The sequence below is a fragment of the Bombus terrestris genome, chromosome 4 (genome assembly GCF_910591885.1).
Source record: "Bombus terrestris chromosome 4, iyBomTerr1.2, whole genome shotgun sequence".
Taxonomy (NCBI): domain Eukaryota; kingdom Metazoa; phylum Arthropoda; class Insecta; order Hymenoptera; family Apidae; genus Bombus; species Bombus terrestris.
The window spans coordinates 7,282,680-7,305,094 of NC_063272.1; the positions used below are offsets into that span (position 1 = coordinate 7,282,680).

General features: G+C 39.8%; 1 protein-coding gene and 2 long non-coding RNA genes across 5 annotated transcripts in view; 1 reads left to right on the top strand and 2 right to left on the bottom strand.

The window, feature by feature from the left end:
- Positions 1 to 19,487, top strand: part of LOC125384836 — a 41,907-nt gene extending 22,420 nt beyond the window's left edge. For both annotated transcript variants that reach the window (XR_007223643.1, XR_007223642.1), the window contains 2 exons: positions 19,068 to 19,176; positions 19,319 to 19,487. This is a non-coding gene — a long non-coding RNA (uncharacterized LOC125384836). The remainder of the gene's footprint in view (positions 1 to 19,067; positions 19,177 to 19,318) is intronic.
- Positions 3,429 to 5,732, bottom strand: LOC125384834. Its single transcript, XR_007223641.1, has 3 exons — positions 4,978 to 5,732; positions 4,404 to 4,603; positions 3,429 to 3,965 (listed from the first exon to the last, which is right to left on the bottom strand). It is a non-coding gene; the product is annotated as an uncharacterized LOC125384834 (long non-coding RNA).
- Positions 7,097 to 22,415, bottom strand: part of LOC100644843 (centrosomal protein of 290 kDa) — a 169,607-nt gene continuing 154,288 nt past the window's right edge. For both annotated transcript variants that reach the window (XR_007223633.1, XM_048404822.1), the window contains one exon: positions 7,097 to 8,360. The gene's annotated coding sequence lies outside the window, so the exon portion shown is untranslated. The remainder of the gene's footprint in view (positions 8,361 to 22,415) is intronic.

Here is a 22,415-nt window from a genome sequence, read left to right on the forward strand (position 1 = left end):
ACGTCGGGACCCGATCGAGTTGGTGCAAGAGATCGTAAATTACCCAAGATTCATCAAGAAGTAGTTTTAAAACACCGTGAATGGCATTAAATTAATGTCACTTGTCGAGAGTGTTATAAGCTGCCTGAACTTTGAAGACGAACAGGTTGTTATAACTACCAAAAGTGAATAATATTTGTATTTCATTCGATACAATACATGGAATACAGAAGACAAGTTTTCGAAATTCCGTATCTCGGAATTTCCATGTTTTTAAATTTCCAAATTTCTATATTTCCAAATCTCGTAGATTTTAATTTTTTTCTTTTTTCTCTATTTAAAGATTCCGCAGTAAGAAAATCGTGTAGATTTCAACGCCTATAGTCGTTGGAAGGTTGTTCGTCGGGCACTGAACGTTTTACGCTACGACACCGTGGTATTGTTATCCTCGTCAAGCGTTCATAGACATCGCCGCGATACTCGATGACCGCGGACAAGCATAGAGCGAAAGGGGAAATGCTCTCTAACTGTGCGGAAAAAAAAGAGAAATCGACGCCCAGATGGGAGATCGATGTCCTATAAAGAGAAATATCCGCACCTCGATGAGCCTCGTGAACTGACACTTTCCATCGTCAGTCAGTGATACGATTAATTTTTCAGAACGTCTGAGAAACTCCGTTCTACCTTCCGAGCCTCTCGTATAAACGGAAATCAAACGTTTCTCTTCGTTCTTTTGTTCATTAATTTCTTTCTGTTCCTGTTCTTACGCGTCTAATTTACTATTACATTAAGATTTCGAGTAATTAATGTTCGAAGGTTTCGAAGTAAATCTCTTGCTATTGATCTAACTATTATTCCTTTGTATTTTATATTATACAGGATGTCTCAAAGATAACAGTTTAACAGTTCTTGGAAACATTCTATAGAGATAATGATGCAACACGCGTTATATAAATACGGGTCATTTCAAGCATTGTAAAAAGTTCTGAGAGATGGATATATCGAGCGAGTATTTATTGGATCGATTTGTCGAGATGAAACACGATCAAGATGATCTCCGTAGGAGAATAAATTCAATTTTTTTTATTACTTTTTTATGATCACCTTCGAATTGAGAGGAACGGTGAACATTTTGGAACGGAGTATAGCAGTTAATGATCGTGTTAATTTGAAACCTACTCTTATAGCATAGTAACCGCAAATATAGTACTATTCCTTTCATATTTCGTATTTTTGTTGTACATATGACTTTTTAGTCGAGGTTTAAGCGTTTTATGTTTATATAACGTCTTTTGCTTGATTATAACCATAAAACAGAACTACAAAATTCGGCTATTAAGCTCCGAATCATTCTATATATGTTCGTTTTCACGTGTTTTGTTACAAGCTACTTATAATTTAATTTTGAAGAATCTCTTGATCTTTCACCGTTGAAAAACAGAAGCGAAGTCAGATTTGTGAAAGGACTCGAGAACGTAAAAAAATGCAGGTGGAAGAATGTTGCACCTTTACCCGTGTTCCTTTCGAGAGCAATCAGCTTCAATTTTACAAGTAAAAGTACCATTCCACCTTTAACGATAAAAATCTTATTCGAAATTACGATTTGACGGTCGTTAAAGCTCGAAAAATTGCTCCTTAACTTAAATTCACCCTTCGATCATCGAAATCTTCCTTCCTCTTATCCAATCGTGTGTCCCAATTTGCAGCATTTTAACGATCTGCCAGCCGAAACTAAACTCTCCTTCGTTTTCACGCTTTCCAATTGTCCGATTGTTGAAATGTGGATCAGAAAAGTTAGGTATATGTGTGTTATATATAACGTTCTGAAATTTCATTATCGCTGCAAATAGACACGGCTGCCGTTATAAAGCAAAATTTGAGATCAATCTGAAAATGGATAATGGAATTACAAGATATTTATCGCGAATGTAGGTAGATCTAGTATAAAATCATACAACATAAATAGTCGCTTTAAACATTTAACGAGTGTTAAAGATGGTCTCGTTGAATATCCAGGCTTATTGATGTAATGAATAATCGACTATTTAAATACTTCAGCGATCACTGTGAGATATGTATGTACTTGCGCTAAATATCTTGCAGCTTCTAAGTACACTTTTAGATGTGTTTCCAACTTTATCAATGTAATTATGACAGTGTTGATAAAAGTTTAAAATGTTTCGTATAATGCACACGATATATTCGTAAAAAGTCTCTATAAACTTTCAAGTACTTTCTTGAGTCGATACGAACGTATTGTTAATGAGATATGTTAATGAAATTTTAAGATATTCGTATAATACGCATAGTATATTCATAAAAGGTTCCTACAAATATTCGAATACTTTTGCGAGCCAATAGAATCATGATAGCTGTGTCTCGGTAACTGCTAATTAAATTTCATCAAGTTTTGCGTGCTATACACGATACATTCGTAAAAATTTTCTACGGTACATGTTCGAATATTTTCACGAGTCGAGTGCCTATTGCCACAGTACATTCGATGTTTCAGCTAGTACAAGATCATTTAGCACGATACCAGTTCGCCAATAAACGAGATTTTCCGGGGTCGTCTGCCCTAAACATCATCGTTTTGAATGGTGAATGAACGAAAGAACGAACGCTTCGTTGATCCTGCGAGTCCCTTTAGCCGAGAGCCGAGCTCGCCACGACGAGACGAGCAACGCATTCCACGAGGTCGTCCGCCGACGATCTGCATTCGCAGAAAAGGACGAAGAAGCCGAGGAAGCGAGCAAAACGAATTAGCATCCCGATCGTCCGGAGGAGTTTTCTCTCTTTCTCTCCATCCTCCTCCATTCTCCTCCTCCATTCCCCTCGATCTCTCTGTTTCTCCTGTACGATGCACTGGTCTCCAACGTTCCCTTTCCACGTCACTTCGTAGTCGGAAGACTACGCGAGAGCGTACGCACTTTCTTACGCGCGTGCACAAACAACGGGCAAAAGCCAAGGCGTAGTCTGCACACGGGTTAACCACATAAATCACCGACCTTTCGATGGCTCGCGAACGACTCCTATAGATGGTAATAATACGGCTGGGCCTCGATCTATCGGCGCGGATTTAAATGGCGCGCGCCAGGCCGTGACTCTTTCGTTGCTTTCGAGCCATGAGATTTCGCGACCGTGGGACGACTTATAATTTATAGTATGTTTTAGACTTTGATATTTATCTTTGGATAGCAGGTTTCTGACGTGGATGCGGTCATCGACGCGTTATTGAAATAAATACAACTAACAAGCTTTTTAAATGACTGCGACGATAGATGTCTCTATTTTTGAGATACGGACACCGGTGGTATCGGTTGATCGGTATTTGACTCGAAGATTGGCAATTTTGGTTCTCGACTAGGTTACGTTATCGTTTAATAACGAATTAATGGTAAAGCGAATTTCAATTTGTTTTAGAAAATTATATTTATAAATTTATAAATTTGAAATACGATAAATGTAATAGTAATTTGTAGCATATTTTCTGACCATACATTTACGTGTAATATATATATAGTTTAATACTTGTCTTAGATAAGATACGAAACTTTTATCATAACGTCCAATCTTCGTTTATTTCGAAGGATTGTATTGAAGTTTCTCTGGATATAATACGGAACTGTATATACACAACAGTTTTCAAAGTATCCCGACTTCCAACATTTATTGCCTTACGTTCGTTTCAATAATATATTAGGTTTGTCTTATAGTCACTTTAATCTTTCCTAGATTACACACATCGTTAAATCTAGTTTAAACTACTCTGACATGTGTCGTCGATTTAACTTCGATGTTTTGACATCCTATGGACTTGTATTTGAACATGATTAAGAATCATAAATATGTGAATAGAACTATACCTAAACGCTAATTGCAGAACAATTCCCTAGTCTTCTGACTGACGAGTGGAACTGTTTTTCGTCGTTTGGAGACCATAGGTCAAGAACGATACAAGCGATGACGCCTTTAATTTAAAAGACCTGTAACCGAAGTACAAAAGGAACAGAAAAACCTGCATTCTTCATGTTCCAAACATTAGAACACGTTATTATAAATACTTTCTATAATTGAACAACAGTACAAATCTTCCGTATCATTTGTCGTAATTGTTTATCTCTATTTATCAATTTATAAAAAAAGAAATCCCCGTTCTGGATATTCGTTGAGTTTCTAAATTATTCTTCGATGATCGAGAATGAAAATATTCCAAGAAGAGTAACTTCGTGAGACGAGGACAAGTCGGACAAGCCTCCGCCAGCCGGCGTATCTTTAGCGAGACATTCTTTATGCGCGCGTAACGTCTCTTCCTTCTAGATAGAATTCTATTTTTAAATTGAACGCAATAAAGTTTAACGGGCGCTCGCAACGTTATCGGTACGCGCTCGCGCGCTCCTCCGCGTATGTAAATGCACGATTACCTCCCCTCCTTGGTTTTCTCCTGCCTCCATGGCTGTCATCGATTCCGTCCTTTGCGCTCCTACGCGGAAACCTTCGCGCCTGTGGGAAAACGACAAATCGACGGGACGCACGCCGCCTCTGCCCACACACGCAACCAACCTTTTCCTATCGCGAGCAATTCGCGAGAACCAGATATCGAACAAGCGCAGAATTTAGTTTCCTAGCATAGAACAAAAATTCATTTTGATTTTTATCGAGATAAAAAAGTAAAGACGAGATGGCTAAAAACACGATAAATTGGATCTTAAATCTAGTAATTTTTATCTACGTTGGACAATGTATCAAAGTTCTTTTCTATCTTCTCCAAAAATTCACAAAAATCAGTCTACAATCCCAACCGACGATGAGTCTCTAGAAAATAACCTACCGCAATGTTCGATGCGTTTGTAAGCAATCAGTTTGCAAATAGGAGAGGATATCTAAATTGCAAAATCGATACTGTGATACAGTTTCGTGAAATTACATTTATTTATTTCAACAAACTGATAAATATATTTCGAGTGTACCTGGACGCACGCGCCAAAAAGTACTTACAGAGAGCAAGGATACACGATACACTAGGAACAAGCATGCCTCTATGGTTCTAGCTACAGCAATTTTCCCATACAATACACACAGCCATTCTATGCACACTGCACGGTGCACAAGCGTGCTTAAATCTCTCGTATACGGTAAACGTAGCGGCTAGAAGCCGCAAGCATAAAACACACTAAGCGAGAGTGAGAAGGATAGAGAAATCTTCGGAATAATACGTGCGGGCACCAACACGTACATACACGTTTCTAATGCGTAGTAGACGAATGCCTCCTCGGGACAGGTCACATACATATAAATGTCAAGATTCACCTATACCTTTTTTCTCTCTTCTGTAACCCTCCTTATTTCTCCTAGCCACTCATACATTCAATTTACGGAGGATAGGATAGACGTCTCGAGTAAAGAACACGTACTCACGGATACGTGTAGCTTCCACGTATTGTATATCGTTCCTCTCCCGAGCGTATTCCGTTCTTCGTGTTTATGTAGCTGTCTCTCTTTCTCGCCTATTTTCCTTCTCCTCGGTACTTGGCGTATCCTCCAGCACTGTACATCGCGCTGAAACGATTCGCAAGCGGGACGAACAAAAGTGGGAGAACCTGGTTACCCCCACTCCGCCCCCACCTTGACGCCTGGTCACGTGTTGCGCGACACGAATGCGCAGGTAGAATGCGGATCGCCGATTGGAATTTCGTTTAGCGGCAAACGCGAATTGTCCTGTCGTGTGTTTAGATATTTTCGCGAAGCTTGTAAACAGGTGTCGCTGTTTTTAAATTATTTGAAAGTGAACGCATTCGATCGTGTTTTACGTTTATGAATTTCTATAGAATTTACGAATATTACAATCGTAGTGTAATAATAATTTATCTGAACTTGTCGACAGATAAACATTACTAGCCACGTTTATTCATTCGAGTAGTATATGTTGCTTATGTTATAGAATACGGGTAGCAGCTGCAGGTTGCAGATAACTTGTCTTTTTCCCATAGTTGGACAAATTAGTACATAATCTTCAAGCAATTACGCGAATGCCTGTTGCATCATATTTGTTACAAACGAAACTTTCTATCGTTAGAAAATTTTTCTTCATTCGAAGAAGATATGAAAGAATCTTTACTATGTTTATTGAAAGCAATTTTATTTAATCAAAGTAACATTAAAACGTAATTCAGAAAAAAATTCAGGAACCACGACAGGGTTAATACAAGCACCAACTATAAATCATTTTGTGGCAGAAAAATAGTGCATTAAAATTTCGACCTTCGAGTTCTACGCGTTGCACATTGAGTAAAAGGGGAGGGAGGACAACTCTCTTGGCCCTCTCTATGCACTCGAATCGTTTGAGTTTAATGTGAGTATATAAGTACGTGTGCATAGTGTTTCCTTGGTGTAGTGGTACGTGGACAAAAACGGACTGCTCGGTCCGTTAGGTAGTGGTTTCTCTGCGGTTCTTCCAGGGAACACAGTCCACGTGTATACATATATGAACGTAAAGTCGGTTCTGGGTGTGAGAATCGCGTAGGTGGCTCTCATAGGAGGAGAACGAGGAGGAAGCGGGCGAGCTGACGTTCCAGCCTGACGCCGCGCCGGGACGACCTGCGACCAAACGCAGCAAACCGAGAGGGTGAGGGCGGAGCATCTCGGCGTCGACCACGTATTTCTGCGTCACCGTTTGCATTCGTAAGACGCGACCGATTGGAATCGGCCTCCGAGCTACAAGGATTTCGAAAAGGTTCTACGTCGTAATTGAGTTATGAAACTATGAAGCTGTGAATCTGGCTTTCTAAACGAGTTCGTTCAACCCCTATCGCATTATGATTTCTTTAGCAGATAATTAGCGTCTTAAGGTTTATGTTTATAATGTTATGTTTGTTGTGTAGTAATTTAATATTCCAACTGTGTAATATTAAGTGGATGGGTTTTATATCATTAACTTACTATAAATACGAAGGTAGAAGCTTTTTTGAAAGCCTTATACTAAGAGGAAGGGCTGATTTAATGAACAGAAAACTCGTTTTATATGGAAGATTTGGTAATTTTGTAAATACCAGTACGTTTCAGTAGGCTGATAGGTTGATTAAGGTTTGAAGATTTGTTGGAATGGAAACGGTATCTGTGATTTTCATGGGGTTTTATTCACAAAGTTTTTAAAACAATTCTTAGGCTACAGCGTACTTTCCATTTCACAAATTCTTTATTCAAACGCAAGACATGGTATTTCTAAATTTTTCTAAAGAAACTTCAATCAGATATGTACATGTATAAAAACTAGGTAGTAAATTTATTCTCCCACATACGTGAACATACTTATCGAACAAAATATATTCTACTACAAGTTAAAACTGGTACTCATAAAACTTGCATACTTGCACTCAGATTATGTTTTAAGACATATTGAACGAATAAGGAATGCTTCCGCCATAATTATATACTATTATTATATAAAACCGTGTGAGTAAAATGATAGTGAAAGCCCTAACTGCTTCATTGTTCGCCGATCCAACGTGTCGATAAACGGACAATAAAAGAAAGTTATTACGTAAAAAAATATATTACGCGCTACCCTATAATATTTTGAAGAGTATCTCGAAGAATAGAATATTCAGATAAGTATCATTCGTACTTTCCAAAAGCCGCAAATCACAAAAAGATACAAACGTTACATTAAAAAAAAAAAAAAAAAAAAAAAAAATTAGGAAAAATATAATATTCATATTTCTTAACACATTCGTTGCTCAATTTTATTAAAAACAAAAACTAACAAAGAAGGAAATGTCCTTACATGTTTATCTGATCGAATATCTAAACGGATGCAATTTATATATGATTTCCAAAACTCAAGATATCTCCAATATTTAAAAATACGCTCACGGATTACATTAAAAAGAAAAGAACTTATCCCTAAAGAAAAACACAGACGAAAAAAGAACGAAGGAGATATCGTTCTATATTTCCAGTCTTTCTCGTTGCATCATGTTTCGCGCGAAGGGGTTAAGCAACTCATCGCCCTTTGCTATTTCCCTCAACGCACGAACCAACATGTTCCACGAGTATTTTACAGACTTACCTCGGTGTGACCGAAGGGAAAACGCGTTTTAATAATTCCTCGCCTTTGAATGAAAAAATCGCTCCACGAGCTATTCGGTGAATCGTAAAAGGATGCCTCCTTCGAGCAAAGTTGTTCGTTGTCTCCAGTAACGCGATACCCCTTCCGTCGGTGACCTCTTCGCCGCTTGGCTTTCCGTTTCGTCCTGTAAGGCTTGTCAGGAATCCTTCGTCTCACGCCGAGGAATATTATATTGTAATATTTATCGCCGCGAACGGCGAGCGTATATTACCGGCGTCGAATGGGTGACGTGCCAAGCTGACGGCGGGACGACCTGCGAACACAACCACCATAGGGTTCTTAACATTCCATAGGTCGGCAAAGGCGCGACTTCGGCGCTTATTAGGCTGGAGGAAGCGGAGGACGCTGTTAAAGTCGCCTTTACGGAGGATGCTACGAAGATATTGTCCGACGTTCATGGGGGAACGTCGCTGGCGCGTGTTTGAGGGCATAGGATTGTCCTAAGCGAGGCGGAAACGATGGTCTCAAGGCTATGGTGGAGTTGAGCTCGATATTAAAGCGTTGAGTTTGGTTCGTTTGGAATTTGAAGGAAATTCGATGGATAAGGATGGGTTTCCATGTGGTAGTTGGTAGGAGAGTATTTCTGAAGAAGTTTTCAAAAATTTTTAGGGTTCCTAGTTCTGAATAACGCAAGGACGGTGTTTTTGAGGCTACGGTGGAGTTGAGCTTGGAATCAAAGCGTTGGATTCGATTCGTTTGCAATTTGAAGAATGTTCTATGAATGAAAATAGATTTCCATAAGGTTATTGATAAAAATTTTTTAAAATTTATAGGATTTCTAGTGCTAAATGAAACGAAGATGGTGTTTTTCGAGACTATGGTGAAGTCGAGCTTGAAATCAAAGCGTTGGATTTGCTTTGTCCCAGGTTTGAACTGGGAATTGATAGAAATTCATTTCCAAAAGTGTTCGATGAGAATTTTCTAGACTTCGAAATTGAAAAATTGGATAGTTTTCGGTGAAATATGTTCGATAATGAATATTGCTTCGATATAATAGCAAGTTGAATTTCATACATTTTTGTCTTTTGATTTTTATTGAAAACTTTTATTCTAAATTCCCAACGATATCCATAAGATGACGAATGTTCTACTTTTTCAAATTGTTTCAACAATCTTTAGCACAGTTGCGAAACTTCGAAAAATGATAATTCTTCAAAGAATTACAAATTCTTTCAGACCACAATTCGAAATTCTAAACCCATTTTTAGCTCGGCTCAATAAACATCTATCAAGGTCTATATCGACGAACGAATTTCTGGTGGGCAGTAACGAGTTCTTATTTTTAGTGCGAAACGCATGTGCGATACCGATGGTTAGATGTGGTCGTGTGTATATATATACGCACATATAACAGGCAGTTCATCCAAGAGCGGATTTATCTGCTGTGCTCCCTCCGCGCACCCACGTCGCATGGTAATGCAATAATTGACCTTTTCGCCGGGTCGATGGAGAGGAACGCAAAAACGGGTTGACGCCGGAGACAACTATTTCGAGCGCGCGTGTCAGAAGCATGAAAATTCGCGCGCGGGCGTGTGAGAAAGCTTCTGTGAAAATTGGAAAAGGCATCTGGCTGAGAGGATCTCTTCTATCCGCGAAAAAGCTCGTTGAAAAACTATGGACGACATTTGACCGAAATACTGGAGACGTTCTCGTTCGAATTTTCATATTTCTCTTTAGTTTGTTAGTGTTTGTTTGTTATTTATTTAACTATAATGAAATAATCTTGTTTTTAGTATACTTACGTAACGTTTTAGCTCTTTCAATAAGATATCAACTTTTTATATTTAGGTCAAAGTTTATTTGATTGATAAATAATACACGTGTTTAAGTATGACTAATTTGTATATACAATGGTTTTTCTGTTCAACATCTTTTAACACATTAATAAAAATTATATACTGAGATATTGTTTTCATCGGTTATAATTATACGACTTTTCGCGTCGATTACTTCTTGAACGTTTTCTCCTCGCCATTATAAACTGTGGAGGTATAGTAAAGGGAAGGTACGAACGCATTTGTACATTGTATACTGTATTTCTTTATAAGTCAGCTTTTTCTAGCTATTTTATGAAAAATTTGTAGAAACATTAATAGTTAAATCATAAGACACTGCAATTAAAAATACTTTTTTTTTCTCCAATAAAATATCCTTCGACACTGTCTCTCTAAACTTCCTGCTTCCGTAAAGGAACAATTCAAAGTATCTGCTTCCTTCTCTTCTCCATATTTTATCTCTTTCTTTCAATTTCTCAGAGTCAAATAAAACAGAAAGAAAAGAACGTAAAGGCTGTCAACCATCGCGACAAAATTCACATCCAAGCATCGTTCCTCCGGACTTTCAACTTTCACTCGGCGACATCCGCCGGTGCAATTAAAGACGGGACCCTCTCTCCCGGGTCACCATTGACCTCTGTCGCAAGGACGTCGCGGTTCCGTTCGCCTTATCAAGAAAAATCGCCACGACGCAAGGGCACAGCAATATCTGGACCGTTCGACCGTGAGACGAACCCTGAATAATAGTCTTGTGAATCGTCTGGCTAGCGCGTATAGTGATTCAGCGACGAATCACCTCACGTGGCCTCGCCTCGAAACTTCAACCTGAAAATTCGTTTGCAGTTGCCCCCCGTTTAAGAACGGAGGAGACAAGACGATTTTTCACGACTACATTTGCTGATCGAAGCTTCGTATAGCAGTTCATTTCATAGATTTACGTAGACAAAATAAAAAATAAAAAATATGTATCGATTATCGATATTCTATAAATGACACGAGAGACTTGTGCTATTAATGAAACTTATGACATAATTATAACATCATTGACTCGCATAACGCATATGCTCATGCAATATCATAATTTTGCCAAGATAATTAAAAATATGGAAGCTAGTTAGAAAATTGGTTTTTCTATTAAATATTACAACGAGTATATCGTAGCTTTGGTATGCTACGTACATTCGCTTACTACGTACATTCTGTGCGTATTTCTACGTAAACGCATAAAAATCCGCTGTCTAGTGATCAGCTTGCAGTTTGCACGCGCTGGATCTGCGCGAAGGCAGATCGTATCTGCTCCCTTGGAACGTATCAATTGTACAACATGTGCGCTCGCGCGCGCACGCTCCATAAATCAACATCAAGCCAGGCGATGTACAAACAAGTGTTCCATGGTGTATCCCGGAGAATCGAGACTTCGTTTCCTTTTTTCTATCCTGCTCTGTGTTTTTTCACCAGGTACTGTCTCTGTCGTTTTGTAGGGCGTACGAGCCTAGATGCATTCCGTGGATGTGAATCACTGCAGCGCAGGCTAAAATAATTGGACGGTAAGTAGACTTCAAGGCGAGACGTTTCTTTTTCCTCTCTTCTTCATTCTTATCGTTTTCCTTTTACCAGGGTCGTAGATTCGATAATATTGAACTAATATTATCACTGAAACTTCGCAATTAAGAATTCATCATCGCGCGCTAATAGATTACGGCGATTACAAGAGAAGGGAATTTGACATTCCTCGAACAAACTTTCCTTTTGACGAGTAAAAGTTATACCCTCGTCGTGAACCACAGCAATCAAGCTGTCAATGTAGGTACACGATACATTTCATTGTTCATCGTGCCACTAACGACGAGTTAAACAGTCTCTTTTCAAACGCAGATCGCTTAAAAATCATTTGTATCCCATTTTGGCGAATTGATAACGGGCAAATTATTAACATTGGCGCTGAACTGTGAATATTTATGAAAATTTGTATTTTTATAAACATGAATAAAGAACTAGAACCTAAGCAGAAATTGTACGAGTCACGAGCCACAGACTGTCAGATTACGAGTTATAAAATTGTGTCGAAGTCGTACTCTTGTGTATCGGTTTCAAGATACGTGTGACATAGTGTTAAAATGCATATGGTTATTTGGCCGACAACCAACAGCTGGCTGTTTACGTTTATTTATGCATTCAGCAACACGTTAATTTAAAATTATTCCACCGACAAGATATAATCGTTCATGACATAAAGTTGCAATAATAATGTGTTACCGTAGATCGTTCTTTTGATGTACAGCCTATGAACTGTTATTTATCGACGCACTCGATGATGAGAAAGTACCTAATGTTTGCAGGAAGCGGCATGGAAATGTACGATAACGTACACGACTTTATAGTAGCGAAAGGCATGCCTTTTAACAATTGAACATTCGTTAATTTACATTAATTGAACAACTATTTGCACTTTATTGGTGTCACCGTCACGACATCGATAATAACGCAAATCGCAATGTGGTCTTGTATTCATCAGTAAAAATGGAAAAAAGAAACAAATGGATTAAATATATCAATAAATATCTATATCAGAATACAGTAAATCAACGAAAAAGGTTAAAATAAATAAACGTACAAATGTTTATTAATTTCATCGTTTGTCGAAAGTAAATCTTTTATCTCGAGATGTTTCACTCTAAAAGTTTTCATCTTCGCTCTAAAATTTTGCAAACACGAAGGCTCGAAACTTCTTCGATAATTTTCCTTGAGACTCATCCTATGTATTTGTAAATATTTTAGAAGATCCGTACATTCCAATATTCTTAACATTTATGCATTCGCGTAATCAAGTAACGCAACTGCTCTAAAATTAGGCCAAGTAAGTCTGCTAGTCTGCTCCTCCCGCATCATCGATATTAATTTATCCCCTTCCAACTGGCGAAAAATCTTCGTTGCTCGCGATCTACTCGTAGTAGATTGGCCCGTAAGTAGCCAGACCAAACCCACTCTGCCAGCCCACATCATCGGCATCGCTCTAATTTCCAGCAAAGCGAAACCTTGCTTTTCCATGAAACCATTACCGCGATAATCGTTCTTCGGCTGTTTCTAAATTATACGTGAGCGACAAATCGTGAAGTGGGTGGCCAGCCTACGAAATAATACATGTGCGACTCGTGCATTCGTCCAGGGGATTATTAAAGACACTTAGAGAATTTTAGCATACTTTCCAAATTGCAAATTAATAATGTTAAATGGTAAGCTTTAATGGTAACTTACTATTTGTACGACCTACGACAACGACTAGCTTCGGTAGGCAGTAATGGAGTTTGGTTGGATTCTTTGAATCGATTTAAGCGCTGCCAATGTAATGACAGGTTGTTTCTGCGCGTTTTCTTTTATCGATACATACCGCTATGTTTGTGTAAATCACTAATGTGTTCGAATCGAAACGTTAGCACGACGATACTCTGTTTTCTATCGTTGTTTTTTATTCTATCCAATGCTTTCAGTTGGATTAATAAAATTGATAGTTTTCGACGGTCTCGGAATTAAGCTGCTCTCGTTCTACTTGCTACGATATTAGTATACCTTTGCGTTCTTCTCGTATCAAACGAAATCTAGAAGTTACGTAAGATGGTCGATTGGTTGGTTGGCATGTTGTTCATTGACGCTGCAAGTGACAAGATTCGAAATTACAATCTTATCCTTGTTCTTTGGAAACAATCTTTTAAAAAATTATTTACTCTTGTTTATATCTTTAGCATTAGAATCTCAAATTGACGGAATGCATAGATTACGTCAAAATATACGAAATAGACAGAGTAACGTAGTCGTTATAATATTCAAAGGTTTGCTTCAGTGTCGAAGATACATTAAAAGATTGAAATTCGATGATTCATCGAGAACTTCTTCCTCCCTTAACCAGAACCAGAACCAGAACGAGAAGCACGCCTCCGGAGGAGCGGTGTATCAGGGGGTCGCGACAGGTTTTCGGACAGATTTCTTCGTGCTTAGCATTGTCGCGCACCGCCGGACTTACGCGGTCGTTTGCAGGTATGCCAAGTATGTAAGGTCTAACGTTGAGTCGCTGGACAGAACGAGTGGGAGGAAGGGCACTCTTGGGTCACACCGAGAGAGAAAGGCAACACGCTGGAGGAAAGGGACGGAAGAAAGTGGAGAAACGGTGAGAAAGTCCATGGAAAGAGTGAGAAAAAACATACCTTATTTTTTGGACATCTATCACTCTGTACGTATGATACATACGTACATACATTGCTGTTCAAAAGTTATATCATACGTTTTGTCTTTAACAAAGTTGTAATATTTAGTGTTGATCAACAGCTCCAAGTTAGAAGTATTTTTTGATAAACTTGCTGATATATCTGTTCTTTACAATCGCTACGAAATCCATATTTAGTAATAACCGGTCCGATATTCCAGCTTCTACAAAATCCACTTCTAATGAAGTAAAAATCATTATTACAGAAACGACTCTACCACCGCTCCAATATTTCAATCGAATTCCTGCAAAACCAATATCTAACGATCTACGGATCTAATCTGATCCAATGATTACAACCGCTCCAGTATCTCAGGCTAAGTGAAACTTCCAAAATTCAACACCGTCCAATCCCGATTCCAGTTCCACCTATACCTCGCCACGCACGCAATTTCTTTAATCTGCAGAACATCGACCTTCGATCATCTGTCACCGTCGTATACCATGTCCTAACGCGTAACCCTGTCGCACCCTCCTCCTCGACTCGGTCTCTTGGAGCCACGACCGGGCGAACCGAGCCGGTCAACGTAGTAGGAGGACTTCGTCCTGCGAACGGTAAAGGAAAAGGAAGAAAGAAAGCGCGGTGGACAGGCGAGCAAAGAGAGAAACGGATCGACAGGGAGCTCGCTCGCGCGCGCCAGAGGCCGTGGCCGGTGCCTGTGGGAAGAGAAGGAGAAGTCGCGGGAGTAAGATGGTGGTGACCAAGAGAGGAGAGTGAAGGGGGCAAGGAAAAGGAAGAAAGAATGCATTTGGATTGCTCGATAGGAGTAGGTGGGCACGTAAGAAGGCTAGGTTGGCCTGGTGGGAGTCCTGGCCACGGACTGGCCGGACAACCCGGTGCAGGACGAACGGCAACTCTGCCTATATTATAGAACACCAGCATCGGGAACTTGTATAAGCCTCAGCGCCGCGCCACGGTGGGAATTCGCCTCGCTAGCGTGCGCGCGCGCGCACCTTCCTCCTTCTCTTTTACCCGCTTCGCTCTTTTCTCCTCACCGCCGCGTATTTAGACGCGCTCTGGCCGTGTGCACGCTGTCCCCGCGACAGCGGACCGCGCGTCGACGCGGGATTCCCGCGTTTCGGAACCCGCGCATGGGAAAGGGACGACGAACCGAGGGGGGTTACCCGTGGGGTCGCGTCATCCACGAGGGTGAAGCTCGAGTTCAGAACAGGCGCCACAGGCCCTCGCAGATTGTGTGTGTAGCGCACTCGGCGACGCTTTGCCTGGACAGGGTTCCGGTCGCTTACATGAGGAATATGAGACGTTCAACTTTGTGGTGTTTCCTGCGGATCGTTTCAGGGAATTATTGTCTAGTATCGACGGGGTATCGATGAGAGGAATCGTGGAATTGTGTTGGAATTGACAGCTTTATGAATGTATTTCGGTGATTGGGTTGTTTATATGTCTCGGTCTTGGCCTGGATTAAGGTCGTTAAATTATATCTTCCTGTCCCTGTGGGAAGATTTTATTCTTCGAGGACGATAGTAGGCTTTAAATAATTCAGTTAATGGTAAAGTTAAATTTAATATGAGGTAATCTTGGTGGATGGTATTTCTGTTATTTTGGGGCGGAAGTCATCGAATAGTTAAGTTGCATATTTGATTGTATATTTTGATTTTATATAGTGGTAAATGCTTTATGCTATTAAATAGGTTAGGTGATGATAAGGTTATGTTTTATGTGGGATTGTAAATCACCGAATAGTATATCGCTTTTAGCTTGTTTTGAATTTGTCGAGTAATTTCGTTGTATATTTGATAGAAGATTTAGTGTAGTATATACGTAGGTAAATATGAGGAAGAATATTAACGTATTAACGTTAATACGTAACTACCTAATAGTAATAGCACAAGGAAACTACTTCGATAACGCGTACCCTTGTGTTGCAGTAAGAATAATTATACTGCAATCGAACGTTTGCTCAATTTCCTGGCATTTTCTTGACTTGCGAGCGTGAAGCTACTAACACCAAGTAAACGCTACTGGATCCGACATTTGTCGGGAAGTAATATAATTATCTAACCAAATAATTAAAAATTAATACAGGAGAATACCAACCCTTTTCGTTGCTTCGTTTTTATGTAGCTACATTTTGTATTTTCCAATATTAAAATCACTATTTAGCGAGTATTAAAATATTATCACTTCGAATATTACTTCAAAATATTATTTCTAATATCGTTCATGTTCGACTTCATCAGGTGAATGGGATAAAGTAAGAAGCATGAAAGTTTACAACAACCAATATACGATATATTGGTAGGCGACAATTGAAATTCGAACTAGTGAGAGTCACCACTATAATAACAATAGTAACGTTGGTAACGAAGTACGATACTAACAGAATTACTGTAGAAAGGCACTTCAAAAAACAGATACACCTTCCATTCTCGTGGCTGCATTTTCATTCCGATTTCACTTGTTCTATAACCCGAACTATTTCAATCTAGAACATCACAATCCTCGAGTTCTACAAAATATTTATCTTATCTCCTAGACAAACATTCCGAAAGAGCTCAGAAAGGAATTTTGATGAAGTTTCACTTTATTCGTTCATTATTTAAATCGCAATTTTAAATTTAAAACAATCTAAACATGTAAGTTGATCAGATAAATCTCCTACTCTACGAAAATGTTGCAGAAAGGTACCATTCATTTAGATATCATTTTTCCTAAAGCAATTTTAAACTAAAAACGACTTCACATTTATCTACAAATCTACAAAAATAGTTCCCCACAAAACTTATCTAATCTTCTAGGAAACTATTCTAAAAAACCTTGGAAGGAAATCTCGTTCGTAATCTGACTCGCAAACCAAAACTATCTTGACATTCCAGTTATCCATGAGAAAACTGTCTCGAAATCGATGAAAAAATTCCACAAAGCAGCAAAGAGCCACATCGTTGCATGACTATCGCTTCATTTCCATTCAGATTTCATTCTTCCACGGGGTCATCTAGAGGCCGCGTTAACGCTTAATTAACGCAGATGGTTAAGCACTGCGTGCGCGAACGTAAGGTGCACACGACATTGTACCACAAGAAAGAGCAACGGAAAGAGTAGTCGATGACAGTAATAGTTTACAACCCACGAGTTCTACACAATATTTATTTTATCTTCTATACAAACATTCCGGAAGAGTTTAGAAAAGAATTTTGGAGAAATTTCATTTCCTTCGTAATAACCTAACCTAAATGGCAATTTTAAATAAAAGCCTAAACATGTAAGTTAACCAGAAAAATCTCCTACTCTACGAAAGCTACATTGCAGGAAGTAACATTCATTCGGATATCATTTTTTCTAGAGTTCAGACAATTTTAAACTAGAAACTTCTGGGTATTTATTTACAAGTCTATAAAACCACTTCTCTACAAAATTTATATAATCTTTCAGGAAATTATTCTAGAGAATCTCGAAAGGAAATCTCGTTCGTAATTTAGATCGCAAACCAAAAATATCTCGACATTCCAGTTCTCCATGAGAAAAATGTCTGGAAATAGATGAAAACATTCCACAAAGTAGCAAAGAGTTACATCGTTGCATGACTATCGCTCCATTTCCATTCAGATTTCATTCTTCCACGGGGTCATCTAGAGGCCGCGTTAACGCTTAATTAACGCAGATGGTTAACCAGAACTGCGTGCGCGAACGTAAGGTGCACACGCCAAGGTACCGCAAGGAAGAGCAACAGAAAGAGTACTTGGTACTTGCTTACGTTGCTAAAGAGTCAACACACATATACGGTAGCACATTAAAGTACTTACAAACTTATAGGATACTTTTATGAATATTATGTGTATTATAAGAAACAGTTTAAAATTTCATTTCTACCGAGACATGGAATAAAATTGCATTGACTATAAGATATCTAATGAGAGTACGTTTCTAATGATAGTATATATTTCGCAGAGATTCTAAGAATATTCACACAATCAATTATCTATTACACTAATAACCTTCGATATTCTTTGAGACCATCGATAACGCTTGCTGTATGCTGAAACTTGCTGTTCATTCTGTATACCAACTTCTTATCGCATATCATTGTATGTTCGCAGCAAATATCTATATATATATATATATATATAGTTTCAAATTTGACCAATATAATTATGACAATGATGTTTCATTATGATACTAGTAAAATTTCAAAATGTTTCAATAACACACAAACGGTATACAGGTAAAAATTTCCCATGGTAAGTGTTCGAATACTTTAGTGAGCTACTGTGTACATAAGTACGCGCGGGAGAACACGATGGTGTGCGATGGAACAACGATCCGGCTCGTGCGGAGGGCAGAAAGTAGATCCTGCAAAATCATCCGTGGCTCGTGTGCACCTCTAATGAAGATGTGGTAGATGTATGAATAAGCGGATATACTCGACGTCCACGACGTTGCACACCGATGGTGTGCTGTTGCTGCTGCTGCTTTGCTCTGTTGCTGTTCTTGCTTGAGCGTGTTGTTCGTTGAAAATCGCGTGCAATGTCGGAGGACGGCAGGTGGACGGTGAAGGGAAAATAATGTTCACCGCGGCGGGTGATATCGCGGCTGCGAAATTCCTTTTGCTTTCTCTTCTGCTCGACAGGCAGAAAGAGAGAAAGAGAGAGAGAGAGAAAGAAAGAAAAGAAAGAAAGAGAGAGAGAGAGAGAGGAGAAGAGAAGGACTTTTAACTTCGCGGTGGGTGTAGCCGGCTCGTTTGTATAGTCGCGCATTATTCCGCGACGTGACGGTTTAATGGTGGAGGCCCGATTTCTCGCAAACGCGAACGCGCGCGCAAGCACCAGCGCGGACAGAAGCTACGATTGCGAGAGCCACCGTGCAACCAGGATTGCGAGAGACCAAACGTTGCATTCTATATGTGTTTGTGTGTATGTAGTCGTTGATTCTGTACAGTTTCGTTATTTGTGCTTGCCTTTCTTTCAGCTTTTACTCTTTTTTTCCTGCCATTTCATTGTGGAGAAAGGAAAGAGAATGGAGATCTTATCCATCGGGTTGATAACGCGATTTGTTGGCACATTGTCCTTATGTTCAGGTTCGTATGTTATGTCTTGAAGTTCAAAGTAAGTACATTTTCACAGTCATATAAGGATAAATCAGAGATGAAAGTAGTTTTGTATTCGAGAATTTACAGTTTGGAATTTGTTCTTAACTCTAATCTTTGTTTTATTCTGCAGCCTACATCGCTAGGTATCACATGGCTGAAAATGGAACGAAACTGTTAGGTTCAAAGATGAAGTTTTTTAAAAATATCTGGCGAGCTCATTGGAAAGTAAGCTATAACCATTTGTAAAATTACGTACATTTAACGCGATACTAAAATACGACAAACAACATTTATTAAATAAATACATTCAAGTCAATTCCCCGTCATCGATTCTTCCTACCCATCAACCTGATTAACCTCTACTATACAGCTTCGTTCGATGCTTGCATCATTGGTCGTAACAAAATTTCTTCGTCCCAGCTCACTTCGTACCTTAACATCACATAATGGAAAAAACATGATTCAACAATTCAGTGAGTTTTTATAATTTCGAGCGAGGCAACTCTCACGGCGCAGCGGTCAGAAGTGAAACGAACAAAACGGTCGAGGTCCACTCGAGATCGCACAATCTGGCCGTGTCTTTAGTTGCGCGGGAATGCAAGGGAGAGGGCAGCTGGGTGGCGTAAGGTTCTCAGGTAGGTACATTTAGACGGACGTGCGCACGTCGAGATTCGTGGCCGTTCGCCGATCGTTGACACGAGACCGGAGCGCTCGACTGCATTATCGTTGGCGTGCGAACAGGTAACCTCGCGATCTCTCTCGCTGCCAGCGTGCATATGCGCGCGGCTATTTTGTTATGCCGGACCCGTCCACGCGCTGCGCAAACAAATACCCCGCGAAACGATCGTAACAGCGGCGTGTACACGCGCGACGATATCTGCTTTGGGAATTCTTCCTCATAGGCAGAGCCATGAGCGGAGAGAGAGAAAGAGAACATTGTAAATCAATGATATTAATATCAGCAATAATTTCGATGGTAATTCCCACGATGGCCGATACCATTGTCCCAGAAAATATATTATTTGCGGTTGAAAATGGTTATCGATCTTTCAATGGGTTTCGTTAAATAGAATATGAACCTGTGGTCTACTAGTCGTGATCGATGATGCGTTTCGTTTGGTTAACTGTCTATTTCAATCGGACGTAGGTTCTTATGTTTAGACTTTATTTTCAATCGTGGTATAGATTCCTCTAAACGCGAGTTCCTAGTATGTGTTATCACACGATTATAAGATACTTTTTCACTGTATGTATGTTTGTAATCTATTTTTAATTTAAGCGTGATTTATGTAACGCTAAATGATCCTTCCAGATGAAAATTCCTGGGAAATGATATTAAAGATTCGAGGTTGACTACTCAGACAAATCTGTAAAATATCTTTGTTCAATTGTAGGATTTTTTACGTTTACATTTTGTGTTTAATTTAAGCGGAAATCGAATAATTTCTCTAGACGAAAATCCCTAGGAAGTGGGATGATATTAAAGATTCAAGATAGGCTATAAGATTACAAAACACCTCTGATCGATTGTAGGAATTGCGAGATTACCACTGTTATCGTAAGAAATTTATATCTATCGATCCAACCTCCGAAAGCTCATCCTTGTCTCAACCGCTCTTAGTAGTCACGTCGCCGGAATACGCAAGGACCTCCTGACTGATATTCAACTCGATCAATACCCCTCACCTTCCTCGACACTATTACCAATATTACCACAACAAATATATCTATTCGTAATTCCATCGATCTATTGACCCATCTACAGGATTCTCGTGTCTAAAAACCACGAATCCTCATCCTAAATCAACAACTCGCCGGTATACGACTATGAAAGTACAAATACTTCAGCGAATCCGCGCAAGGCATTATTTTAACATTATATCGAAACAGGCCGTTAAAGTTTATAGTTACAGTAGATGTGTGTTCTAATGAACTGTCGTTCTATTTATCTATCTAAAGAACATTTGAAAACCGAAATTCATGCACTCATAACGATCTATAGCAGACTCTACATTTTTGTTGAGATGAAAACAATAGACCAGCAGAAAAATCATTGTCGCATTCCATGATCATTCCTTTTCATCCGACTAAATATACTTTTTATCATATATACATGCATATATGTAAATCTATATATAATGTATATCTTTTATATATACATAAGTGAGACACATAAATATATACATTTTTTCATTAACGATCAATAAATAATAATCGGTATATATTAATCAGCCATTTGTTTTTCCGACATAGAAGTCTGGTCCCATAAGTTAGAATTTAGATGAGTCAGGGAGTCTACTATATACATGTACTTACACATTCGATTGCTCTGACGTGTTCGTCAGAGCACGCATCGTCAGTAAACATAACTTAACGCGGCTAAGCAGCCGAGTAAAGGAGCGGGGTGACGGGGAACGGCTCATCGGTCGGCGAGTTTCTCTCCCCGTTCAATTTTCCCGGATATCCTTTCACGCGGTCCGCGGACGAGCGATCGTCCTTCCACGACCCAGGTCCAGAGTGCGTTCGAAGCTGTCGAGGCTGTCTGTCGAAGGGAAGTCGGTACGGTGAGAGGCGAACACGAAGGCCTCGTGCGCCACGGGCCACGACGAGGGGCGTCGAAACCGGAAGTGGTCTATCGAGGACGGGAGTTGCCGTGGCAACCGCGATCTGCTTTAACCCCCGGTCGATCATCGGTCTTCCGCGTCATTCGAAAGCGGTCTATTATTCGGGGTCGCTGCATCCTCTGTTGCACACAGCCTCCTCGAGCGCGAGCGAGTCGAACCAAGGCTCGAAGGCAGCAGCAGGCTTGAACCTGTGCGTTGTGTTTGTGCCACCGATGAGCAGCCAGCCAACAAGAGAGAACGCGATAGGATACGCGACTGCACATAGCTGAGCCGAACGGTGCCGAACTCGACCGAAGCGACCCGGTGACGAACGACCGAGTCCGAAATCTCGCGACGCGTTTCACCGTGTTACGACGTCGCGTTGCGCTTACAGCAGGGCCGTCTAGAGCCGCGCTGCCAACGACGATCTTATCGGGCCAATTGTTTGACTTTGTGTTGCCTGCTGCTGCTGCTTGCGACACATAACACGCCAGTCGACAAGCATGACTACTACACGAGATTTTTCATGTGCCTGATCTGTCGAGGATTCTGTCGATCCTGTTTTACCCCGTTGCCAGTAAACACCGTTCTTAAAGGGAGAAAGGTATTCGAATCAAAAGATTA